Genomic DNA, 5,753 nt, shown 5'->3' with positions numbered 1-5,753 from the left:
GACAAACTAAACTACCACCCTACCCCCCCCACCCCCCCCCCGAATAAAAATAAGCATTGTCCCCAATGCTTAACAAAATAAGAATAAAGAAGGGTAAGAGTGAAGAGGACTCCCTATGTGGCCTTGGACATCTCCGTGTCAATAGAAGCGTCGCCGCCCTCAGTCTCCTCTAACTGGATCTCACCATCCTCGGCTCTAGGAATAAGTGGGTGGGTGAACATCTGGCGTACCGCCTCAGTAGTGTCGGCAGCAAGGTCTGTCTCCTCAAACTGGCCAGCCAGTGCCACTGGAGATGATGGTGCTGCTGGATCTACTGGTGTTGCTGGATCTATCTCCATCAGCATATCAAATGGAAGATCACCAGCTGCTGCTATCCTAGTCACCTCTCTCCTCAGCCTGTCAATTGATTTCTTGGATGCCTGGGATTTCTTCATCTTCTTTACGTGCTTCCCAAGCTCCTCAGTCACTACTCCATGTGCTGCCAAGGTGTTCATGATGGTGGTCTGGTTCTCCAAGATCTTCTTCAATGCATCCTCCACTGTCGGAGGAATCTAGGGTGCCGGAGTGGATGATTGTGCTACAACAGTACTGGATATGTCAGACAACTTTGCAGTGGCTGTCTGCCTCCAGTTGTTGAGGCTCGCCAGTGTCTGGGAGACTCGCAGCGCAGATAGTGGATGAGTGGGCATGAGCACCGGCTTCAAAGCCGAGGTGGAAGGCACTGATGCTGAAGGATCTGAAGAAGGAGGTGGAGGCATACCTGCTACACTAGTAGAAGGCACTGCTGAAGTGGAAGGCATATCTACTCACTCTGTATCTACCACCAAAGGCTCATCAAACTGGCCTACGGTAGTAGTCTGCTGACCCTTTTTCTTCGGGTTCCTCGGGTCCATCAAAGAATACCAAAAGAAAGGCTTCTTTGCCCTTTGTGTCAAAATCCCTCGGCTCCACCCCGCATCCGTAAGGTACTCAATGATAGTGTTGGGATACGGGTAGGAGGTTCACCTTGCCTGGAGACCACAGACATGTTGGTCGGCATCACGACACCCACATTGATTGGGTACCCAGCCATGATAGTGGCGACTAGCACTGGCCGTTGAATAGGAAGATTTGTTTCATTCTGGCACGAGTCTAGTCTGCTGCATACAAAAGTTTTCCATCCCTTTGCCTCAAAGTTCAGGGTGTTCCTGTGAATAGGAACCCCTGCTGTGATCCATAGTGGTGGTAGCCCTGGGGTTGCAAGAATCTCAGCTAGCCATGGGCGAGCTGCATCTCCCATAGCCAGACTTTCCAAGTACTGCACCGGCTCAACATCCTCAAACCCCAAGTAGGTGTTCAAGGTGTTCTATTCAAATCTCACCTTCAGGTTCCTCACTTGTCACTTTGGTCCCTTTCTTTATGAGCGTCAAATTGGCGTAGAATTCACGGACCAGATATTCCTTGGCGTCCACTACACTCTGGGTGAACCACATCCACCCCTTCCTCTCTCGGAACTATCTCAAAACTGCTGGATTATACTTGTCAAGATCTTTCAATTGGAATTGCTGCTCAAGAGTGAGAGATCTCATCGACCACCACTCTCGGAAGCTTGTGAAGGCAGCTAGACTGACGAACCGGCCCTCCCAGATTCTTTCTTCTTCGACCTCTCAAGACCGACAACTATATTATCTCCACCTTGGCCATCATCCAGAATATTATCAACTGAAGTTGATGGTGTCTCAGGGATAGGAGTATAGGAAGGCTCCAAAGCCTAACTAGCACTTTTCGAACCCTCGGAGGTGCTTTGTGATGTGGAAGGCTCATCCCGGAGTTGTAATCTCCGCGGTGGCTTTGATTGAACAGTCGACTGCTATTCTACCGAGTTGCCCTCCGATGCTTCCTTAAACGGGACATAAGAGCTTGATTCGTCTGGCTCTGCAGCTTTACCTCGGCTGACTGTCGCCTTTTAGGATATAACTCTTTGAAGGGCGAGGGGTAAGGTACTCTTGCCTCGGCCTCGGGAGGGTTCACCCCTCCCTTTTGATGTATCACCACGACCACGTGATCTAACCATTTTCTGCACTAAACACCAGTAGGAGTCAGTTCTAGTTCAAGTGCAGATAAACAGAAAGTCATAGAACAAAACATGTTGCAGAGTGGGGAAGTGCGGTCTACACAATTGCAAGTGCGGCCGCAGGTTGGGTTGTGCGGACCGCACAATTTGAAAGTGCGGCCATAGAGATGAAACTGTGTACCGCACAATTTTGAGTGCGATCGCACATCTGAAGTGCGGCCCGCACAATTGTCAGTGCGTCCGTACTGTGAGTACCAAAGTAGCAACTCTCCGAAGACAGAGATATGCCTGATCTGCGATTGCACACACTTTTCTGTGGCCGCGATGAAATTTTTGCGGTCCACACAATTTTAAGTGCGGTCCGCACAATTTTGCCTCACCAACTACCCTAAACTGTACTTATGCAATTCCTTGTGCAGCCGCACATTTCAAAATGAAATCGTGCAGAGTCCTTTAGGTTTTCGATTATATGCACAAATTGGACATGTGATTTGATATGTTTCGGCACAAGACATAGAATTGGGAAATTTGGAAATATATAAGTTTGATTCGAGGTGTGATAGCAGTTTCGGTGTTATTTGGTGTGATTTGAGGCCTCGACTAAATTCGTATCGTATTTTGGGACGTGTTGGTATATTTGGTTTAGGTCCCCAAGGGCCTCAGATGGATTTCGGATGGTTAACGAATCAAGTTTTGGACTAAGGGAATGTTGAGGCAGCTAGTATCTGGTGTAATCACACCTGGAGGTTTAGGCCGCAGGTGCGGAGCCGCAGAAGCGGCCAAGAGGGGGCGCAGAAGCGATTCTGGCTGGGGAAGGCTGGGACCGCAAATGCGGTCGAGTTCCGCAGAAGCGGGACAACACTTGCGCACATGGAGTCGCAGAAGCGCTGCAGGGGCCGCATATGCGAAGTTGGGAGGCCTGAAGGAGGACCGCAGAAGCGGTATTTTTGCCGCACCTGCGAAACCGCAGAAGCAATCATTTGACCGCAGGTGCGGAATGTCGCTGGAGAGAGATATTTTTATAAGAACGGGATTTGGCCCATTTTTCTCTTATTTTCACTTGGTTGAGGCCATTTTGGAGAGATTCAAGGAGGGATTTTCATGAAGCAACACAAAGTAAGTGATTCCTACCTATTGCAAGTTAAATACATGGATTCTATAAGGATTTAAACATGGAAATTTGTGGAAATTTGGGATTTTGGTAGAAAACCTAAAAATGGGTTTTTTTGTATTTTGACCACGAAATTGGACATGGAATTTGGAATAAGTTATATATTTGAGTTTGTAATGTTATGGGTAATGTTTATCTTCAAAAAAATTCGAAATTCGGGCACGTGGGCCCGAGGGTTGAAGTTATTGACTTTTCGAGCGGAGTTGAAATTTATTATGAATTGAGTTATTATGAGTATTGGAGTGTATTTTTATTAGTTTGCTCATTTGTTTGAATAGCTTCGGATCGTTTGGATTGGGATTGAAGAGCTAGAGAGGCGTTAGAGCCGGTTATGGAACTTCGGAGCGAGGTAAGTCTCTTGTCTAACCCTGTGAGGGGAAAACTACCCCCTAGGTGATATTAACTATTATGTGCTACTGATTATAGGTGTTACGTATGCACGAGGTGATGAGAGTCCGTACGTAGCTAAAGCATATTTATGTTCGGGTAGACTTAGGATTTTATCATGCAATATCTGAATTTCTTGTGCTTATTTCGTTGACTTAATTAATTGAAAATATGATTGAACTTGATTGAGAAATTTTATACATCTTAGGCCCAGCCTTATCACTTGAATTTTTGGCAAGAAAATTTGAGAAACGGTAAAGGTTTATTCACTTTGTGATCTTGTACTATATTGTAAGCACGCGTCTTGTAATTCGATAAATTCCTTCCTTTTTTGTGGAGCGGGATGTACGCCTCGGCAGTATATAGAGGTGCATCTCTGCTTCGTGCCGTTCGACCCTCGACAGTGTACACACCACTCTGGATCGGGCAGAACGACCTCGGCAGAATCGGCGTTATCGCTGGTAGATCGAATATTCATAAGATAAACTTTCCACTAATGTCCGGTATTTTATGGTATTTCTTACTTAATTGGTATTGACACTTGGCACTTTCTTTCCTGAGATATTGATGTAGGATACATGATCGATAAACTTATGCTTTAAAGGAAATAATTGGAACATTATGAAATTTACGGATCACTCCCCTATTGCTGTGCACTTCATATTTGTTATGAATTATTTTTTCACCTATTTATTTAGACCTCTAGTAAATGTCGAAGCTGACCCCTCGTCTCTATTTATTTCCACTCATACTACACTTGCTGCATATTTTTGTGCAGGTACATATATACCTGGTGGTCTTTTGGGCGCAGAGGCGCGGATGTTGCGGGGACTTACCATGAGCTGTATTTCATGTACGATCCGCAGCCTGTAGAGTCTCCATCAGAGTTATTTATGTTCTCCTCTCTAATTTGTATTCCAGACAGATGTTGTATTTTTATTATATTTCCTAGTTGATACTGATGCACTGGTGACACCGGGTTTTGGAGTTCCTTAAGGGTGGTTCATCACTGTAGTTTGTGTAAATACCATCGTTTACCCTGTAAACTCTATTTCTTACTATTTAATTGATGAAAATTATGATTTCAAAAATACTAAAATGAGTAATTGAGTTAGTCATTCACTGTTGGCTTGCCTGACGGTGGTGTTAGGCGCCACTTTAGTATACTTTGGGTCGTGACACCTACTTACTTAGTACCTAGCAAAAGTCTCTAGACATTTGTACTGTTTAAAAGACGATAAATCAAGGGAATATGAAAGATAGCCAGAATAGAGATCAATCCCACTATTCTACTATAGCATAAGAGAAATTAAAATACAAAAAATATATAGATCACACGAGTGAGAATATACTAATCAAGATGAGACTCAAGAATAAAGTCTATTAGAAGATTAAGTATCCAATAAGAAAAATCTAAATCATGTGAGAGGAAAGATATTTAATACTTTATGGCTTGCAAATCAAGATCGTTGGAATACCTTGTGGCTTGCTACTCAAGAAGCTAGCTAGAACTAATTTAGTTTTAATATGAGTAGCATAATTGGTTTAACAGTTAAGACTTTGGGTTTTAATTACTCGTTAGCTTGTAAATGTTTTAATAATCACAAGGCCCAAGTAAAATTTAATATTTTGTTATTTTTAAACTTAACATATAAAATTATTCAGTACAGTTCGGTATATTTTCGATTTATTTTTGTCAAATTAAAAACCTACCCTAATTATCACTACTGTTATAGATTTATAGAAAAATCTAGATTTTATTAAAAGAACCTAATAATCGATTCAGTATGATAGGGTTCACTCGGTTTAATCGGTTTTTAAATATCCGTTGACACTCCTGTCTAAAACTTCAATGTAATTGGTAAAGCAATTCATAATTGGAATATTCAGGTTGTGTGTCAGCCCAAACATCTAAGTCACCATTTTAGCCCAACTATGCATTATTATCCCACTAATGACTCACTCCTAATTATGGGTGTTCAAAACCGAACCGAAACTGAAGCTTAATGGCTTATAACAGTTTAACGGACGGGGAACGGATTGAAATTTTTTTTATTAACGGCTTATCGGTTTGGGGGCGGATTATTCAATTTCTTAACGGATAATCCGTTAACCCGTTAAGAATATATATATATATATATA

This window comes from Nicotiana attenuata, unplaced genomic scaffold (assembly GCF_001879085.1).
Source record: "Nicotiana attenuata strain UT unplaced genomic scaffold, NIATTr2, whole genome shotgun sequence".
Lineage (NCBI taxonomy): Eukaryota > Viridiplantae > Streptophyta > Magnoliopsida > Solanales > Solanaceae > Nicotiana > Nicotiana attenuata.
The sequence above is the reverse complement of the archived record's forward strand: the minus strand, read 5'-3'. Positions refer to the sequence as shown.